The sequence below is a fragment of the Pleurodeles waltl genome, chromosome 3_1, assembly GCF_031143425.1.
Source record: "Pleurodeles waltl isolate 20211129_DDA chromosome 3_1, aPleWal1.hap1.20221129, whole genome shotgun sequence".
Taxonomy (NCBI): Eukaryota; Metazoa; Chordata; class Amphibia; order Caudata; family Salamandridae; genus Pleurodeles; species Pleurodeles waltl.
The window spans coordinates 1,036,193,652-1,036,215,610 of record NC_090440.1 but is presented as its reverse complement, the minus strand read 5'-3'; the positions used below and the strand labels follow the sequence as shown (position 1 = coordinate 1,036,215,610).

Sequence of the window (21,959 nt, the reverse complement as noted above, 5' to 3'; positions counted from 1 at the left end):
CGCTCCCGCCTCCCAGCTGTCCATTCCTCCCCCCCTACTTAATGGCAGCCACTGCGCGGTAGGACGAGCAATATCACTGACCTGGTCAGTGAACTGCTCTGCCTCCCATAGCTCCACCGGCAAGTAGAGCCCTCGTTCCCCTGAACTCCTGACCTCTGACAGGAATTTGAGGCCCTCCTCCACCGCAAGCTTCTGCCTGCGCCTCATCCCTGGTGTCTAGTGGGAAAGCCCCGCTCTTCCACTAGGATGCCCTCTGCCTCTCTTCGCCTTTTTCCTGCTTTGCTCTTTGTGTGCTTTTTCTTCTGTGTTCTGTCCCTTTTGAGCTCCTTTTGCCTTTCGCTTCTGCGTTTCACTCTTTCCTTGTTTCTTTCTCCTCTCACTCTGCTCTCTCTCACTCTGCCCCTCTGTTTCTTCCTGGCCGCTGCTGCCCCACCCCCTCCTCTCGCTCGCACTGCATTCCCGCCACTGCTGCCCCCGTGGCCCTGCTCTCTTTTTTCACCCCATTTTTTGCCCCGCTCCTGTCTCCCAGCTGTCCTCTCCTCCCCCCCTCCTTACCTAATGGCTGGTGCGTGCAGCGTGCGCCCAACTAGCGTGCCTAAGGGAAGCCCGTCTGCTCTGGTCCATGCCCAGTGCCGGAACTCCTGGTTCTCATTTCCCCCACCGTTACGACACACTACTCTGCTACAACGCCATCACCCTCACGTGCTCAACGCCAGCCTCTCATCCACATGCCATTAGGCCACCCCACAGCTCACCCGCGGAACCTTCTCCTGCCAGAACTGCACCTTTACCAGCCTCCACGCCAGCGACCCACTCTCCAAGGCAGGACACAACCATATCAGATGCATCCTACTCAAAACCTGCTACGTCCACAAACACACCATCGAACTCTGGAACCTACTCGACTAAGCCTCCCCAGACGTCGCCTTTCTGACTGAGACCTGGATGAACCCCCTCCTCAGCACCTGACATCACCATAGCCATCCCGGACGGCTACAAGATCACCAGCAGGGACCGCACCAGCAGACCAGGAGGCTGCATTGCCATCGTCCACAGGAATACCCTCAGAATCACGACCAGCACCGATGACACCCTCAGCGACGCCGAACACCTGCACTTCCAGATCCACACTGATCCAAACACTACCCTCAGAGGGACCCTCATTTACAGACCCCCGGACCCTGACAGCAGTTCAGCAACTCCATCTCCGACGTCATTAGCATACAAGCCTTCGCATCCACAAACTACATACTCCTCGGGGACCTGAACTTCCACCTTGAGAACACCAACGACAACCACTCCACCACCCTTCTCGACAACCTCGGCCTCAAGCAGCTAGTCACGACACCCACCCAATCCGTAGGACACACACTCAACCCCATCTTCTCCGCCAGCAAACATGTCTCCTTCAGCCACACTGCCGAACTCCACTGGACCGACCAACGATGCATCCACTTCACATTCGAGAAACCCACAAAGCACCATCACCTGCTCACGGATTCCCCACCGCAGATAGAACAAGGTCACCGAAGACCAGCTAATCACCACCCTCTCCCGGATCCCACCAATCGACACCACAGGTACAGCCGCCCGCAACCTCAGGCAATGGACAGACGATGGTGCCAACACTCTCGCCCCGATCAAGAAACCTTCAAACAGACAACAACAGAAAGGCCTTCTGGTTCACCGCTGACCTCCATTAATCTAAGCAAACATGCCAAAGACTCGAGAAAAAGTGGCGCCAAGAACAGACACTGGACAACCACACAGCCTTCAAGAACGCCATCCGTAGACACCGCCAACTTAGCCGAACCACCAAAAGAACAGCCTTCAAAGAACGCATCGACAACAACGCACACAGCTATAAGGAGCTCTTCAACATCATGTAGGAACTCTCCAGCCTCGGTTCCAACATCAACGACATCCCACCATTGCAAGACCTCGGCGACTCCCTAGCCACCATCTTCTACCGCAAGATCGCAGACATCCATGGCAGCTTCAATACCCAGCCCTCCCACCTCCGTCAACCACCGACACCACAGACTCACCGCCCCCCAGCCACACCAACCTCCTGCGCTCCTGGACCCACGTCAACAACGACAACACCATCAAAATCATGAACAACATCCACTCCGGCTCACCATACGACCCGTGCCCTCACCACATCTTCAACTAAGCGAGCTCCGTCATCGCACCCCAACTCCGGAAGATCATCAACAGCTCCTTCAAGACCGCCACCTTCCCGGAGAGCTGGAAACATGCTGAGATCAACGCCCTCCTCAAGAAACCCAAGGCGGAACCAAAGGACCTCACGAAGTTCCGGGCCATCTCCCTTCTCCCCTTCCTGGCAAAAGTCATAGAGAAAATTGTCAACAAACAACTGACCCGATTCCTCGAGGAGAACAACACTCTGGACTCGTCCCAATCCGGATTCCACAGCAACCACTGCACCGAAACCACCCTCATCCCCGCCACTGACGACATCAGGACCCTACTTGACAGCGGCCATCATCCTCCTGGACCTCTCGGCCGCCTTCGACACAGTCTGCCACCACACCCTACGCACAAGCCTCAACAACGCAGGGATCCGTGACAGAGCCCTGGACTGAATCACCTCCTTCCTCACCGGCAGAACCCAGAGAGTCCGCCTCCCTCCATTCCGCTCTGAAGCCACCAAGAGCATCTGCGGCGTACCCCAGGGGTCGTCCCTCAGCCCGACCATCTTTAACGTTTACATGGCTCCTCTCGCCAACATCGTCCGATCACACAACCTCAACATCGTCTCATACGCCGATGACACCCAGCTGATCCTCTCCCTCACCAACGACCCCACCACCGCCAAAACCAACCTCCAGGAAGGAATGAAGGCCATCGCCAAATGGATGAACAGCTGCCTGAAACTGAATCCTGACAAAACTGAGGTCCTCATCCTCGGCTCCACCCCCTCACCCTAGGATGATTCCTGGTGGCCCGCCACACTGGGAACCGCACAGACACCCGCCAACCACGCACGCAACCTGGGATTCATCCTGGACTCATCACTATCAATGACCCAGCAAGTCAATGCCGTCTCTTCCTCCTGCTTCAATACCCTCTGCATGCTTCGGAAGATCTACAAATGGATCCCCACTGGATCCAGAAGGACGGTCAACCAAGCCCTCGTAAGCAGCAGACTGAACTACGGCAACGCCCTCCACACAGGAACCACGGCCAAGCTTCAGAAAAGACTACAATGTATACAGAACGCCTCTGCACGCCTCATCCTGGACATCCCTCGCCACAGCCACATCACAGCCCACCTGAGAGACCTGAACTGGCTCCCTGTCAACAAAAGAATCACGTTCAAGCTCCTCATCCATGCTCATCAAGCACTGCACAACACCGGACCAGAATACCTCAACAGACGGCTCTTCTTCTACACCCAACCTGACAGTTTCGCTCCGCTGACCTTGCCCTCGCCACCGTTCCACGCATCCACAGAACTACCGCTAGTGGCAGATCGTTCTCCCACCATTCTCCTACCACCAAGACGTGGAACACTCTTCCTATCCACCTGCGACAGACACAGGACCTGCTAACCTTCAGGAGACACCTCAAGACATAGCTGTTCGAGCAGTAGCAGCACCCTTCCCCTCAGCGCCATGAGACCCTCAAGGGTGAGTAGTGCGCTTTACAAATGCAATGACTGATGATTGATTGATTGACACTCAATGACTAACTCCAGGCCAATTGTTTTTATATAGCAAAAATATATTTTGTTACTTTATTTCTAGAACCACAAGATTCAAGTTGTAGGTAAGTACATTTGCAAATAAGTATCTAACATGTATCAATACCACTTTCTTTCAAATTGGCAAGTTATACTTTTTTTTATAAATAGCAATAATCTCTTTTAAAAGTTGACAGTGCAATTTTCAGAAACAGTTCTGGGGGGAACAAAAGTTAGCATTGTTTCGAGGTAAGGCCGGCCGGGTGCAAGGGTCAAAGGTCAGGTTGATTTAAAATGGGCTCCTATGGAGACTGGGAGCACTTGAACTCAGGCCTGCTTGCAGGTAAGTACCCGTGTCTTCGGTGGGCAGACCTGGCGGGTTTAGAGGAGCACCGGGGGCTCACCGGCAAGCACCAAACACACCCTCAGCGGCGCAGGGACGGCTGGGTGCAGAGTGCAAACACAGCGTCTGGCTCCCAATGATTTCCTCTAGGGGGACCCCGGGGTCACAAAGATGCTGCAGGTGAATCCCAGGGGTCGGTTCTGGGAAACCAAAGGCTGGACAAGGGCCAGGTGCTGGACATTACTGCACAGAAGGTCGTATTCCCCAAGGCCAGGGGGCTGCGAGTGTAGGGTACCTTTTGGCGTCGGGAATCTTCGTCCAGATCTGTCGCGGTCGGCGGGGTGGGGGGGTCCTCTGGATTTAGACTGCAGGCGTCATCGTGTTGGACAGGAGGGGTGAACCCAGGGTGGGCACTGGCTCAGAATCGCCTGGGGACCAGCTCTAGTTGTTAAGCCACCTGGACATGGGCCGTGGGCGTTGATTGCAGAGTGGCCAGGACTCACATATCCGGGGAGGCTCTGGAGTCCTTGGTTCGCGTTTCTTCTTGGACTGGGCCGCTGTTCACTGGAGTTCTTGTTCCTCTGGGGTGCAGGCAGTCCTCTTGATACTTTTCAGAGGTTGCTGGTCCTGCAGGGTACGTCACCTTCTTTTAGCTGGGCTTTAGAAGCTGGAGACAGGCCGGTAGGGCTGGGGCGATGTCAGACTGTGTCTTCAGTCTTCTCTGCTGGGGGTCAGCTTAGCAGTCCTTCCTCTTTCTCCTTGTGAGGTTGCAAGGAATCTGGCCAGCTGGGTTCAGAGAGGCCCTTAAATCCTGGATTTAGGGGCTTTACACGGGTCAGTAGCCAATGGCTACAGTCCCTGAGGGTGACTACACCCTTCTGGTGTCCACTCTCTTTGGGGAGGGAACACAGACCTAACCCTATTGGTCCTTGTCCCCCAAACCAAGATGGAGGATTCTGCAGAGAGGGGGTCACTTCAGCTCTGGACACCTTAGGGGTTGGTCCTAGCTGAAGTGGTCACTCTTACTTGTTTTTTCTACGTTTCCTGCCGGACTTGCCACCAAAAGTGGGGCATTGTCTGGGGGCGGGCATCTCCACTAGCTGGAGTGCCCCGGGGCACTGTAACAGAAGGCCTGAGCCTTTGAGGCTCACCACCAAGTGTTACAGTTCCTGCAAATTGCAGGAGGGGTGAGGGGGTGACCCCATGGGGTCAGAAATGTGTCTCTTAGTGGCAGACAGGCCCAGACTGGTCAGTCCTGCACTAAAGGATTGGGTAAAATACAAACTCTGGTTGCATTTGACAATAAATCCAACACTAGCATCAGTGTGGGTTTATTGTGCAAAGACGTTTGATACCAAACTTCCCAGACTTCCGTTAAGCAGTCTTGGAGCTGTGGAGTTCGTAATGACAAACTCCCAGCCCATGTACTCAGTATGGCCACACTGCACTTACAATGTCTAAGAATGGACTTAGACAATGTAGGGGCAAACTGCTCATGCAGCTATGCACTCACCAATGGTATAGTGCACCCTGCTTCATGGCTGTAAGGCCTGCTAGAGGGGTGACTTACCTATGCCACAGACAGAGGGGGTTGTGGGCATGGCACCCTGAGAGGGGTGCCATGATGACTTTTGTTTCTCCCCACCAATACACACAAGCTGCATTGGTAGTGTGACTGTGGTTGGTGAGGGGTCCCTTAGTGTGGCACAATACGTGCTGCAGCCCTTAGGGACCCTCCCGGGTCACAGGGCTCTTGATACCACTGGTACCTTTTACTGGGGACTTAGCTGTGTGCCAGGGGTGTGCCAGTTGCTGAAAAATGGTACAGTTTTAGGGAAAGAACACAGGTGCTGGGACCAAGTTAGCAAGATCCCAGCATACCCTCAGTCAAGTTAGCATCCGATATCAGGCAAAAAGTGGGGGGTCTGCAAACAAGGGGCGAGTTTCCTACAAACCTTGATAGAGGCAGGCACCAACCCAGACTGAGTTAGCGAGAGGAGATAGGGTAGTATATGCTCAGGAGCTACCTATAGAGGATGCAGATTTGATTTCTGGCACCATAAGCCAAAACATTTGGGCTTATATGTTTTTATCATGGCTTCCACCTTAGCCTTAGGGAGAATATCCCTGCAGTCCTGAGGAATTTTAAGATCTTTGATTTCGTGGAATTTAGGAGCCATGCGCATAAGCAGAGAGAAGTAGGGTCTGGATGAAGGACCTCGCCTTGGTTCATGGTCAAAAGTGTTCTGGATGTTTGTAGGCGAATGTACTTGGATTACGATAGAAGGAAAAGCTGTGAAACTAATGCTGTCTGGCCCAAATGGGACTATGAGGATGAAAGCGACACAGCTACGCTTTTATCTTTCTGTGAACTTTAAGTATTAGAAGTATTGAGGGAAAAGCATAGGAATAGATCCCGGACCATCTTATCGAAAAGTTATTTCCCCACGATCTTGGATGTTAATGTCAATTTGCATAGAACTGGCATTTGCGATTCTCGTTTGTTGAAAAGAGCTCTAGTGACGGTTTGCCCCAGAACAAGAAGATCCTTGTTAGTGACAACTGATGAAGCGCCCAATCATGGTAGCTCGTCCTAGTTTTGTTTAGCTTGTCTCCTAAGAGATTGCTTGTCCTGGGAACATGTCCAGCCCGAAGAGGTATCCTGTGCTTTTGTCAGCCAGCCCCAGATTTCCTGAACTTCCTTGGACAGCACCAGTGATCTTGTGCCCCCTTGCATGTTCATGCAGTGCATGCTGGTGATATTGTCAGTGTGAACTAACACCTTAGTACCTGCTAAACTTGTCAGGATAGCTTGGAGACTGAGATAGATGGCTTTGAGCTACACGCGATTGAGGTGTATGCTCTTCTGGAGCAGAGACCACTTTTCCTGAATTTGCAGGTCCTGCATATGATTGTTTCAGCCCTCTAGAGAGGCATCCATGGTTTTTACAAAGTTGAGTATTTGAGGTAAGAACGTAAGGCTCTCTGACAGGTGGACGATCCGGGACCTACAAGCTAATGCTTTGATCATACCTGGTGTGATGTTCACCCAGTCCTCAAACGATCCTTCTGTTTTGTATCTGTTCTGTTCTGTGAGGCTCTCATTTTCAGGCATGCAAGAGGTATCAGATTGGTCACTGATGACATCATGCCCAGAAGATATATGAACAGACACATTGAAACAGTGTTCTTTTCTGGATATAGTTTGAGAGCCAGTTCCTTGAGCCTTCTTTTTCTGTCCTGAGATAGAAATTCTGTTTTAGACAGTATCTAGTGTTGCGCGCAGGAACCTTATCTGCTTGGATGGAGTAGTTGATGATTTGTGATAATTTACAGTGAGACCTAGTTTGAGAACACCTTTAGGCAAGCCTCTGTGGCATTGGACACTTGAAATGCTGTTGTTGCTTTTATCAACCAGTCATGGAGGTAGGGGAATACCTTATGACTGTGCCTCTCGGGAGAAGTTGCATGGGGGCTGGCCATCTGGGAAAAAGCAGGAAGCAGATTTGGGGCCAAATGGGAGGACTCTGATTTGGTAATGGGTGCCAGCTACAGTTAATCGTAGCTATTTGTGATGTTTGGAATGGATGGGATGTGGAAATATGTATCCTGTAAATCCAGAGCTGTCATGTTGTCTCCGTGGTTTAGAAAATGCAGGATATCGGAGAGTGCAACCATGCGAAAGGACTATGTACGTAATTACTTGTTTAATTTATAGAGGTCTACGATGGGTCACCATTCCCAGGTTTTTTTGTCTATGAGGACAAAACGAGAATGTAAGCCCATTTCTTCCTGAGAATATGGGACTTTTTCTATGGTTCCTTTGCTTAGCATGGCTAGCACTTCCTTATGAAGAAGATGGAGATAAGATGGGTGCCTTCATTTTGGTCGAGTGGTGGAAGGAACCTGGGTGAACCCTAACATGTGACACTATGTGATGAGATCGTGAACCCATTTGTCCAATGTTATTTTCTGCCATAGATGAGAACATTTTCAAAATGTTTTTTCCCCGCAGGATGGTATCTTGAAAGGGGCATAACGGGCCCTAAAATGTTGTCACTGTTTTCTGTCAGTGTCTCTTCCCTGAGCTGCCTGCCTTCTCCACGGTGGCTGCTTGGGAAAGGCTGCCGCCTGGTAAGCTGGCGCAAAGGGCTGCTGAGAGGGTTGATAGGTCTGCTTTGGTATCCTTCTCAATATGGAAAAGTGGCTCTACCGCGGGCCCCTATAAGGGGTTTTTCTCCAGATTGTCATGTGTCCAAAGATCTTGCGGTGTCAGTGTCCGCCTTGATTGCTTGCAATGCGCCCTCGACGTGCCTGCCAAGCAGAGTCTCACCAACGTATGGCATACCTAATAATTTTGTTTGCATCTCAGGTCTAAATGTTGTGGCCTCCAACCAACCTTCGCATATAAGGACCACTGACACTACCAGCTGTGGGGATCCTATTGAAACTATAGTGTGTGTGTGTGTGTGTGTGTGTGTGTGTGTGTGTGTGTGTGTGTGTGTGTGTGTGTGTGTGTGTGTGTGTGTGTGTGTGTGTGTGTGTGTGTGTGTGTGTGTGTGTGTGTGTGTGTGTGTGTGTGTGTGTGTGTGTGTGTGTGTGTGTGTGTGTGTGTGTGTGTGTGTGTGTGTGTGTGTGTGTGTGTGTGTGTGTGTGTGTGTGTGTGTGTGTGTGTGTGTGTGTGTGTGTGTGTGTGTGTGTGTGTGTGTGTGTGTGTGTGTGTGTGTGTGTGTGTGTGTGTGTTTTTTTTTTGACCGAGTTTGGTTTTGGGCGTTCACCAGAGATGGTGGCGAGTCTTCAGGACACTTTGTAATTCCTCTGAGATATAATCAACAATTGGAATAGCTCTCAAAGCCTTTCTCTTTCAAATTATAAAGTAAAGAAACCAATTGCTTGTTTGTTATTGGAAGTGTTTGGCCGTGCATTCCGTAAAGGTATGAAAACCACCAAAATCACCTTGTGGGAAATCCCCCAGTTGAGGTTCCGTAGGTGAAGGTGTCGGTATTAAATAATTGTCCCATTTATCGGGTCCAGATTGAGTATTGTGAATGTTACCTTCTCTTTATTATCACCCGAGGCAGACAGGTCCTTCCGAGGAAGCACAGCAATATTTGACACTCAGGCCATTCTTGGAGTGGCAGGAGCAGCCGAGGATGCGGACGTATCTGAGATAATGTGACCTTGCAGCTCCGGAAAGTGTTTGTAGTAATCCTGTAACATCCCTTGTAGGTCTAGTACTAGCGCTACAGGGACCTGAACCACACACTCTGGAGTTGGAGCTAAGTGATGAAACTTCTCCACATATCGTCTCTCCACACCTGTTCTAGAGATGCTCATATTAGACTCCTTCATTCTTGACATTAAGTTATGATGGACTATGGTGTCTTTGGTTTTTGTTGCAGGCCATGGTGTTTTTTGCCATGGTTTCTGTTGTCAACGAGATCGTCGTCAATGTGGCGGACGTAGGCTAGGTTGTTGTCAATGAGATTTGTTGTCGACAAGGGCCTTCGTCGACTAGGTGTGTCTTGGACTATGCCATCATAGAAGAGTCCTGTCATTGATCAGGCCAGTCATCAGCGAGGCCTGTAGTCAATAAGGTTTGTCATCAACGATGAAGTCATTGACGAGGCTCGTCGTTGACTAGGTTTGCTGTCTACGAGGCAGGCGTCAACGAGGCCCTTCGTCAACGACTTCTGTCATAGATGATGCTTGTCTTAGATGATGCCGTCGTAGACCAGACTCTCATAGTGGACGGGGTTGTAGTCGTCGACGTTGTCATCGTAATTGTTGTTGACAATTATGACAGTGGTTTTGCTGTAGACGCCTCACTGTCAGGTTATGTTTCATAATGACTGGCTTCTGAAGAGGATTTCTGTGAGTAGTGTCAGGTCTGAAGAGAGAGTTATAGGGTCTGATCTTGCCTCTGTAGAGGTTGTTCCTTTTTCTCTCTCTGAAAACTGCCTTTTGAAGACTCATGATGAGACTTTGATTTTTATGGCTTTTCTGTGCACTTCTGGAGACCCTTGGCACAACCTCTCCCTTGGACTTCTCCTGTGAGGTGATAAACTCGTCACTGTCCTCCTCATTAGAACTGACAGATTTAAGTTTATTTAGCTACAATAATAGCCTTGTCTCTCTATACGTGAGAGTTTTAAAGTAAAAGGTTAGACATACTTTGTAGGCCTATACCTTGTGGGCAGGATGAAGGTAGTAGATACACTCCTAATGTCTTCAGGGTGTAACCTCTCCTTTTTTCTGCTGCTTTGACATATTAGTGCCACAGTCTGAGAAATGAAACTATATAATCTTGGATAATCCAAATCAAGTAATAGCTGAAAAAACTGAGCAGAGCTCAGGGAGACTCCCTTCACACGTTGTGCAGTAAACTAAATCTGACAGGTTTCAGCCTCTCTTGGGAGCGTTCTAGAGGGAGCTATCCCCTGATTGGCTGAAGTTTGATTCTTTTTTTAAAAGGGCATAGGCTATTTAAGTGAATGTTCACTGCCATTACAGCCTATGATGATGATACATACAGCTTTATAATGGTACTGTAGGACTCCCACTTTGAGAACGGGGAATGATTCAAGCAAGTGAATCTATGAAAGATCCAATACTGGAGAAGTGTGTGCGAGCATGCTCATGGGGGGGGCAGCTACGACAAACCTTGACAATCAAGAGACTGAAGGATTACTTTTGGTAGTCCGGTATGTATGAAGAAATATTAAAGATTGTAGGGGTGGTGCTGTTTGGAAAGAAGGCAAAGGAGACATATTACAGATCAAAGCAAACCATGGGTGAGTGTGTTTAGATTTTATCGGACCCATAAACTGTTTGCAACATAATTTAAGGTTTGCCTTGGTCATGGCTCATGTCCAAACGAGATGGTTAAAAGTTGAGTTTATGAGTGATATAACTAACATACAATAAGTGTTATCAAGGAGATATTTACAAGGGAAGGCATTCCATCTTTTTTAGCTACAGGCAATGGCACACAGCTGCTCTCAGAGGAGATGAATGAATGTTCTACATCCAATGGTGTGAAAATAATGCCAAATTGATAGGTATTGTAGAACAAGCAAACCATCTTATCAAAGAAGACATAGAAATAGCTGTGAGAAGCAGATTGGATATAGAAAGTACTGTCTGTGAAGCTCTTTGGGAAAATTATTTATGAGTGAATAGTTTTCCTGGCAGCATACCGTTTTCAATGATGAGAGGAACAAACTGTCAAAGTGAAGTAATTCCTTTCTGGATGAAGGACCTGTCAGCTATCAATGACACAGGAATGACTTGGTCCAAATCAAATTAAAGGTGTTAAGTAGGTGAAGAAAGGAGATTGGGTAAAAGTGAGTCCGGGAAAAATAAGTGGTGGTCTTTCCAAGTTTGGAATGCCAAAGTTGTGGCTGCAAGGGGAAATCATGTAAAATTGCAAAATGGTGAGAGGTGCAATAGAAGAAAAGTAGCTATCAAACATGTGCTCTAGTTTAGAGTGTCTCAGAAATGGATAATGATAAAGGTTGTAGGAGTGCCATAATAAGGATAGCATAATGATGACAGATAAGGACTATGTGAATGGGTCAAGAGTGGAAGTGCAGAGAGAAATCTCTGAGGGATCTGGTGATTGAAGGCGGGTTTTATTGGAAGCAGATGATGAGAGACAGACAAGGAGAGAAACACACGGACAAAGAGAGAAACCAATGGAGCAAGTGTAGGAAGCTGGGCTGGTGTGTGATGAGCACCTATGGTGTTACCACCTTATACCAGGTCCAGGTATCCCCTATTAGTAAGGTATAGACAGTGTCTAGGAAGCCAGGCCTCTCTATAGGTAGCTGTGGATGAGCAGCCAAGACATATCTAGGAGACATGCAAAGCTTGTGCTATACCACTACAGTCACACAGCACTTACACAAATGAAAGAACCACACAGTGTTAGAAAAATAAAGGTACTTTATTATTGTAACACAATTACTAAAATACTGCATAGGCAATACTCCACTACGAGGTGAGAAAGCACATTATTATATACACATTAGAAGCCAGGGATTAGCATAGAAAGCAATAGTACACAGTAAGATAACAGAAAATAATGGAGACCCTAGGGGGAGACCACACCATGTACTAAGTGGAATGCGAAAGGCAGTCCCCCAACCAAGGAAGTGGAATATGTACAGGGGAGCTAGAGGGACTAGGAACCCCAAAAGGTAAGTACCAGGGTGATCCTCAGCAACCAGGAGAGAAGAGGTAAGTAGCTAAATGTTGCCCCCACCCACAGGTAAACTTTGGGAAAGGACTGTGCAAGACCCAAGCAAGACTGGAAGAAACCAAAGGTGGATCCTGACAGAAGAGGACCTGCAAAAGAAGTGGACCAAGTCCAGTTTTAGTTGGAGTGTCTGGTTGGACCAGGAGCCACTACCCACCCTTCTGGAGATGCAGGACCAGGTTGATGGTGAAGACAAGGAGTCAACTGTGCAGCACTGGAGCAGGAGAAGAGTTCGATGGAAGAAGAGTTGTAGTCAGTCAGTGGTGTTGGAAAACCACCAACAAGCCTTGTCAAAGGCAAGAGTCACAGATGAAGATTTGCAAAGGTCCAGGGGGACTCAACCCAAGGAGAGGAGTCCCAGGTGACCCTCGCCAGTGAGGAGAGTTGGAAGAGAAGGAGGCAGCCCACACAGGCAACAGTCACAGGAGTAGCAGTGAGGCCCACTCAGCACGTCTGGAGAGGAGTCCCACTTCGGTGGAGCAGCAGGCAGAAGACTGTACTTTGCAGGGAAGAGTGCTGGAGGTTGCGGCTACACAGAGCCTGAAGATCCCTTGAAGAAGAAAACAAGCCTTGGTAGCTGCAAGAGTCTTGGAGCACAGGGCTACTGTCCTGCAAAGAGAGGCAAGGGCTCACTATCTTCCAAGTTGGACAGCTGGTAGAGAGGACTGAGGCGACCAATGCAGACCACCACCTGTGTTGCAGGATCAACACAGTTGTGCAGGAGAGAAGATCCTCACAGCCGGAAGTCGTTGCAGTTGGTGCCTGCGGATGCAGGGGAGTGAATCCTTCACTCCAAGGGAGATTACTTCTTGCTTCTTGTGCAGGCTGAAGACTTGTCACTGTCAGAGGATGCACAGCCAGGGAAATGTTGCAGTTGTTGGAAGGAGCCGGAGGAACAATGTTGCAAAGCGGAGTCATTGCTGGAGTTGCAGATTGTTGGTTCCTGGAGGGTCCAGTTGCAGTCCCAGTGGCTAGAAGATGAAGAAAACAATGCAGAGGAGTCCTGCTGAAATTGCACGTCGAATCTGAAGACCCAGCCTGGAGGGAGACCCTAAATAGCCCAGGAAGGGGGATTGGTCACCTAGCAGGGTGACGTCACTTGCCTGACCTGGCCACTCTGATGCTTCCAAGGGCCTCTGCCCACCTTGGATCCAAGATGGCAGAATCAAATGGCCACCTGGAGGAGTCTGGGCACCACCGCTGGGATGGTGCAAAAAATGAGCAAAACCAGGGCACTCCTCAAAGCAAAAGTAATCAGTCCATACAAATCAAGTCGCAGAAGATGTTTTAATCCTCTATAGGGTCAGAAACGAAATAATAATCACAAGATGTTGTTGTCCATGTAACAAAGATGGATACAAAAAGAAAACAGAAACCAGCCAACACGTGTTTTGAAGAACACTGAGAATGGTGTCCTTAACCCCTTTGGTGCGGGCGTCGGCCACACTACCTCCCTGGTGCAGGTCACGACCAGTGGCCGACAACAGGGAGGGGTTTAATAAATCCTCAGGTGTGTCGCACCCGAGGATTTATTTATTTATTTTATCCCCGGGAGACACAGAAGCTTTTCTGTGTCTCCCCCCGCCCCCCACCTGCCCCTTTGTGACGTCAGCGCGCCGCGAGGCGCACTGACTTCACCTTGTTGATTTCCCCATCGGAGCAGGAAGCGGCCGTAAGGCGGCTTCCTGCTCCGATGGGAAAAACAGCCCCAAACGTCCTTCCCCACATTCGGGAAGCCCTCGTAAGAAAGGGGAGACTCTCACCTTTCTTACAAGGCCTTCCTGAAAGTGTTTCCTGGCCACCGATAGCAGCACAGCAGCGATCGAGGGCCAGGAAACGCCACTAGACACCAGGGATTTCACTTGGGGGGGGGGGGTCGGCCCCCTTGGAAAACAGGCCGCCCCCCACTGGGGGCATATTTTTTTTTAAAAAGGTAGGTGTCCCCTCGGGGGTTACGATCACTTTCGATCGCGCCCACCCAGGGGCTAAATTTTATTTAAAAAAAAAAAAAAACATGTTGGCCCCCAAGGAAACCATACAACTAATTACAAAAAATATAGATATATATATAGAGAGAGAGAGAGATCTATATATATATAGATATATATATATAGATATATCTATGTAGATATATCTATCTACATGGATATATCTATAGATAGATCTATATATAATATAATAGCTGAGTACCTTAGTAAAGTCAGCCATTACCTGCGCTATAATACAAATGAAATGTATGTGAGGGGTGGGGGGCGGCTATGGAGAGATGAAGGGAACTTTTGCTGGGTGGTAATGACGGAATCCGAGGAGGAGGGAGTGGGAGCACCAATAATGATTGTTGGACTGGGCGCAGGAGGTGCTAAAGACTGTGACGAATGGTATGTGACAAGGTGTTTGAGTGTCTCGAAAGAACGTGCTGATTGAGGGAATAAGCGCAGGTAAAGTGGCCTCTACTGTTGCACTTATCTCACACACACCATCGATTTTGTGACTGTCTACGTAGGATACTGTTTTAGAGCAACAGTTTATCCAATAGCAGAGATGGCATCTTGATGGATGACTGCTGACGTCACTCGGGTTATAGAGGACAGCTCTGACATAGGATCAGAGACTGAGACATCAGATACTGAGTTAGCATCTAAGGGATAGGACAATGGCACAGACTCTGGGAGTGATTTTTCAGTCGGAGGAGTCCCATTCGATAACTCCTCTTCCAGTAAATTATGAGGGAGGTGATGATGACAGTCCTGCTGTCCCTTCGCAAGCACAGTCTGTGCAATGGGGTATTAGTGGGTTAGCCCAACCCAGAGAGCAGGTGAATGCGGCAGCAAGCAGAGAGAGTGCTCTCTTGGGAGCTCCCCAATTTAGTTCAGCCCCAAATTCCACCTCCCAAATCGTATTGTGGAGACATCAAAATTATCTATCACAAAACAAACTGGTTTTGTAAGGCAGGCACCAGTGTTTTTGGTCCTGGGTTCGGCGGCCATACAGAGAAACATACTAAACCCAAACATTTCTGGAAACTAGATATCCGGGGGAGTCCACAGAGGTGCGACTTGTATGGATTCCCCAAAGTTTTCTTACCCAGAATACCCTGCAAACCTGAAATGTTGAATAAAAACTCTATTTTTCTCACATTTCTGTCACACAAACTACAGGAATATGCTGGGATCCACAAAATTCCTACCACCCAGTGATTCCTCACCTGTCCTGATAAAAACACTACCCCACTTGAGTGCCTATACCTAGTGTCTGCGTCAGGAATGGATCACCCCAGGGTCAACAGCTGCCTCATGTAAGGACCAACATTGACCGTTGTGTGATCTATTCCTGTTGCGGGCACCAGGCCTACCCACACAAGTGAGGTACCATTTTTATCGGGAGACTTGCGGGAACGCTGGGTGGAAGGAACTTTGTGGCTCCTCTCAGATTTCAGAACTTTCTGTCACCGAAATGAGAGGAAAATGTGTTTTTTTAGCCAAATTTTGAGGTTTGCAAAGGATTCTGGGTAACAGAACCTGGTCAGAGCCCCACAAGTCACCCCATCTTGGATTCCCCTAGGTGTCTAGTTTTCAAAAATGTGCTGGTTTGCTAGGTTTCCCTAGGTGCCGGCTGCCCTATAGGCCAAAATCCACAGGTAGGCACTTTGTAAAAAACACCTCTGTTTTCTGTGAAAAAATGTGATGTGTCCACGTTGTGTTTTGGGCCATTTCCTTTTGTGGGCGATAGGCCTACCCACGCAAGTGAGGTACCATTTTTATCGGGAGACTTTGGGGAATGCTGGGTGGAAGGAAATTTGTGGCTCTCCTCAGATTCCAGAACTTTCGGTCACTGAAATGTGAGGAAAAAGTGTTTTTTTGGGCCAAATTTGAGGTTTGCAAAGGATTCTGGGTAACAGAACCTGGTGTGAGCCCCACAATTCACCCCATCCTGGATTCCCCTAGGTGTCTAGTTTTCAAAAACGCACAGGTTTGGTAGGCTTCCCTAGGTGCCGGCTGAGCTAGAGGCCAAAATCTACAGCTAGGCACTTTGCAAAAAACACCTCAGATTTCAACGTAAAAATGTGATGTGTCCATGTTGCGTTTCCTGTTGCGAACATTAGGCCTACCCATGCAAGTTAGGTACCATTTTTATCGGGAGACTTGGGGGAACACAGAACAGCAAAACAAGTGTTATTGCCCCTTGTCTTTCTCTACATTTTTTCCTTCCAAATGTAAGAGAGTGTGTAAAAAAGACATCTATTTGAGAAATGCCCTGTAATTCACATGCTAGTATGGGCACCCCGGAATTCAGAGATGTGCAAATAACCACTGCTTCTCAACACCTTATCTTATGCCCATTTTGGAAATACAAAGGTTTTCTTGATACCTATTTTTCACTCTTTATAATTCAGCAAATGAATTGCTGTATACTCGGTATAGAATGAAAACCCATTGCAAGGTGCAACTCATTTATTGGCTCTGGGTACCTAGGGATCTTGATGAACCTACAAGCCCTATATATCCTCGCAACCAGAAGAGTCCAGCAGATGTAACGGTATATTGCTTTAAAAAACCTGACATTGCAGGAAAAAGTTACAGAGTAAAACGTGAAGAAAAATGGCTGTTTTTTTCAGCTCACTTTCAATATTTTTTTTATTTCAGCTGTTATTTTCTGTAGGAAAACCTTGTAGGATCTACACAAATGACCCCCTGCTGAATTCAGAATTTTGTCTACTTTTCAGAAATGTTTAGCTTTCCGGGATCCAGCATTGGTTTCACACCCATTCCTGTCACTAACTGGAAGGAGGCTGAAAGCACCAAAAATAGTAAAAATGGGGTATGTCCCAGTAAAATGCCAATATTGTGTTGAAAAATGTGGTTTTCTGATTCAAGTCTGCCCATTCCTGAAAGGTGGGAAGATGGTGATTTTAGCGCCAGAAACCCTTTGCTGATGCCATTTTCAGGGAAAAACCCACAAGCCTTCTTCGGCAGCCCTTTTTCCCATTTTTTTTTAAAAAAAACGAAATTTTCACTGTATTTTGGCTATTTTCTTGGTCTCCTCCAGGGGAAACCACATTACCATTAGAATCCCTAGGATGTTGGAAAGAAAAGGACGCAAATTTGGCGTGGATAGCTTATGTGGACAAAAAGTTATGAAGGTCTAAGCACGAACTACCCCAAATAGCCAAAAAAAGGCTCAGCACAGGGGGGGGGTGGGAGGGGGGAAGGCCCAGCAGCTAAGAGGTTAAAGGGAAGTTCTTGTCCCTAGCAATCAGTTTGCAGAGCAGGGGAATGGGTGGGTTAGTAATGAATCTGCAACTACAATATGTCTCTAGCAGAAATATTTTTACTGCAGGTAAGTAACTTGTTCATCTGATAGAGATCTCTAGTTGCAGAGTCCTTACCTTAGAATAGATACTCGAGCAATACCACCCCTGGGGGTGGGCTGCGAACTAAGGTCACACCAAAAAGTCCTGCAAGACCGAATGGCCGAAGTAGCCGTCTCTGCAGCAATGTTTAGTAATTGTGTGCAGGGATGCCCACATCGCTGCCTGGCAGATATCCAGGACTGGAACTTCACGTGCTAACGCTGTAGTAGCAGCAGTTGCTCTGGTGGAATTAGCACGCAAACCCTCAGGAGGTTGCTTTTCCGCCAAAACATACACATCTTGATGTGGAGGACTACCCATCTTAAGATGGTCCTCTTCTGCACTGCCCTTCCTTTCTTCGCACCCACATAACCCAAAAAGAGTTGATCGTCCACCCGGAAATCTTTGGTAAGATTGAGGTAGAACACCAACGCTTTTTTGGGAACCAGGCGGTGCAGTCTCTACTCCTCATGAGAGGGATGTGGGAGTGCGTAAAAAGTAGGCAAGGTGATTGGTTGTCCTACCTGAAAAGGTGTCAGCACTTTGGGAAGGAAGGAAGTCCTGGTATGAAGCACCACTTAGTCAGGATGGACAGCTAGAATTGGTGACTTTGAAGAGAGAGTGTGGAGCTCACGCACTCTGCGAGCAGAGGTGATGGCAATTTTAAGAGTCAAGAGCTGCAGGGGACACTTGTGGAGTGGTTTGAAAAGGAGCACACATGAGATATGTGGGAACCAAGTTCAAATCCCACTGGGGCATTATGAACGGGACAGAAGGGAACATGTGGGTGAATCCTTTAAGAAACCTCCCAACAATGGGAGATTTGAACAGAGATGGTTGGTCTGGTAGCCCTAAAAAGGCAAGGATGGCAGACAAATAACCCTGCAGGGCCCTGCTGGGCAAGCGAGAGAGAAGGAGAACCTCCGAGAGAGGTACAGAAAGGGGATCAACAGACTTGTTGAAACACTGTGCCACAAATTTGTTCCAACAACAGGCGTATACCTTTTTGGTAGAGGGTCACCTGGCTGCCAGGATAACATCACTGCTTCGGGAGAAAGGTCGAAAGCTGTCAACTACCACAGCTCAATCTCCACGCAAGGAGGCAGAGACTGGACAGGTTCAGGTGAAGGGCCGTCCCTGATGCTGAGACAGAAGATCTTCCCGAAGCGGCAGTCTGATCGGAGGCTCGATGGCCATGCTCAATAGGTTGGGATACCAGACTCTTCATGCCCAGTCCAGAGCCACCAGGATTACTTGGACCCAGTCGTGCCTGATCTTCTTCAGAACTGTGGGCAGAAGTGGTATTGGCAGGAAGGCGTAAAGGATGTCTGAGCTCCACTCGTGATGAAAAGCATTGCCGGGTGAGTGCCACCTTGGAAACTCCAATGCGCAAAACAGCTGACATTGCGCATTCTTTGCAGAGGCGAACAGATCTAACCAAGACTCTCCCCACTGCTGAAAGAGACTTTGCGCCACCTCCAGATGGAAATGCCATTCATGATCGACTATGCATTAACGGCTGAGTTTTTTTCTGCTCTGGCGTTCAGAGAGTCCGCCAGATGTTGAACCACCAGGGAAATGGCCTGGCGTTCCAGCCATGTCCAGAGGTGAAAAGCCTCTTGACAGAAGGTCCACAACCCCACTCCGCCCTGCTTTTTGCAGTACCACATGGTGTTGGTGTTGTCATTGAATACTTGCACCACTTTTCCTCTGAGAGAGGGAAGGAATTCTTTCAATGCAAGTCGGATCACCCAGAGCTCCAAAAGGTTACTGTGGAGCCAGGACTCAGCCAGAGGCCAGAGGGGTTTGATCTCTGCCTCTCCATGTGGCCGCCACATCCCAGGAGTGATGCATCAGTCACTACTGTGAGATCTGGTTGGGAAAGAGTGAGAGATCTGCTGCTGACCCAATCCGGATTAGACAGCCACCACTGCAGACCTAGTGCAGTCCCCTCTGAGATCTCTACCATGCTGGAGAGATTCCCCTGATGCTGCGCCCACTGAAACTTCAGGTCCCATTGCAGAGCCCGCATGTCCCATCTGGCATGTTGGACCAGCAGGATGAAGGAGGCCATGAGACCTAGCAGCCTCAAAGTCATTCTCACCGAAATCTAGGACAGAGGCTGAAATATCGGAATCATAGCCCGAACATCCTGGACTGGCTTTTCGGGAGGAGGAGCTCGAAATTGCACTGTGTCCAGAACAGCTACGATGAAAGGGAGCATCTGAGAGGGAGTCACGTGTGACTTCGGCACGTTTATAGTGAACCCCAGAGAATGCAGAAGGTTCGCCGTAGTCTGGAGGTGGGGCGAGTTCGCCTTCAACAGCCAGTCACTGAGGTAGTGGAAGACTCAAACCCTAACCTGCTCAGATGAGCTGCAACCACTACCATTACTTTTGTGAACACCTGAGGGGCACTGGTAAGGCCAAAGGGGAGCACGGTGAACTGAAAGTGCTTGTGACCTACCACGAATCTTAAGTAACATCTGTGGGTCGGCAGGACAGGAATGTGGAAATAGGCATCTTGCAAGCCCAACACTACCATCCAGTCTCCAGGGTCCAGGGCAGACAGGACCTGAGTTAGAGTTAGCATTTTGAACCTCTCCTTCTTAAGGAAGAGATTGAGGGACTGAAGATCTAAGATAGGGGGAAGGCCCTGGTCCTTTTTGGGCACCAGAAAGTAGCAGTAATAACAACCACAACCTAATTCTGGTGTAGGGACCCTTACTGTGGCTCTCTTTGCCAAGAGAGCCTTGACTTCCTCACAAAGAAGTGCCAATGATCCTCTGACAGATGATCGAATGATGGTGGCATGGCCTGAGGGATAGTCTTGAAGGGGAGGGAGTAGTCCCTTTGGACAATTTGCAACACCGACCTGTCCGTGGTGATGGATTCCAATTGGGACAGGTGATGGCGAATCCTGCTGCCAACTGGTCCAGGACGTTTCAACGGACTAGGAAGGCTTGGATGCAGTATAGGAGGGGGGTGGACTAGGAGGACCCCTGTCTTCCTGATCCATGAGGACGTCGGATCCTGTGTCCTCACAGAGACTGTGAAAGATGCGTGGGTCGGTGGCTGGGTGGAAATAAACGCGTCTGGTTGCCCCTTCCGTAGCCATGAAAGGAGCAAAAAGCAGACTGTGGTGGAAGAGGAGCAACCACAAGGCCAAGGGATGAAGCCGTAGATGGTAAATCCTTAAAACGCTCAAGCAGTGGGTCAGCTTTGTCTCTGAAGAGACGAGTGCCATCAAAGGGCATGTCCATTAGAGATTGCTGGATATCCCCTGAAAAGCCAGATGTCCTCACACAGGCCACTCACAATGCAACCGATCTAGCTAGTGAGTTGGTCGTATCCAGTTCACAACAAATCATGAACTTTGCTGCATCTCTCCCATCAGTAACAGCTTGGGAGAGAACCGCCCAAGCCCCCTCTGGAGCTCGAGGCAGCACCTGCGCGACCGTATCGCAAGGAGTATGGGAATATTAGCCCAAAAGACACGTGGTGTTCACTGACCACAGCGCTAGACTGGCAGAAGAAAACATTTTCTTCCCCAAGTTATCCAGCCTTTAACTCAGATCTAGACCACAAGGTGGGCTTGATCAGAAATACTGTTTCTGTATCCCTTGCATAAAACAGCTTATCTATCAATGATGAAGCCTTATACTACCCCAGAGAGTGATGAGTCCAAAGTGCCCAGAGTTCTACAGAGTGTAACCCAAAGTTTGTTTAATGGTATAATACTTAGGGCCAAAGACCTAATAATACATATGGGTCATACCACTGCCCCAGAAGGTGCCAGCACCCGCGTGTGTTTGCACACATCTTATTTTTAATTGTTCTGCTTACTTATATAAATTAAAAGTATGCTCTTTTTTTGAAGGTATGACACTAATTGCATATTCATGTGTTTTAAGTCTTATTGCCTGAACCTGCCCATGGGCAATAATGGCCATTAAACACCCGTCCCAGAACTATGAGCCAGAAACATAAGTGAATGTGCATAACAAGAGGAATTACTAACATTTGAGAAGAGGAATAAGGCTATTAGCACACCTTTGCCCCTCCCTACCCAAAGTAGGGAGTGCTGCAGAAGCAGGAGCTGCCTCTCACTTCAAAGACTGGATGAAAAGACACAGTTCTGATCTCCCACAAGTATTCCTCAGCATTCACACGTTTGCTGGGTTCACACATGGTTGTTCAGATTCCTCTGCGTGCTTCTGGCAAGAGGGAGCCCAATCAGCCGAAGAAAAATAGCAAAAATGCATCTATACTTTTTTATTTTGGGCTTCTCTCCCACC

The 21,959-nt window shown here is 48.6% G+C and overlaps 1 protein-coding gene across 4 annotated transcripts in view; it reads right to left on the bottom strand.

Moving 5' to 3' along the window:
- The window catches only part of CEP70 (centrosomal protein 70), a 443,636-nt gene that overhangs the window by 308,334 nt on the left and 113,343 nt on the right, over positions 1 to 21,959 (bottom strand). The gene's annotated exons all lie outside the window — the stretch shown is intronic.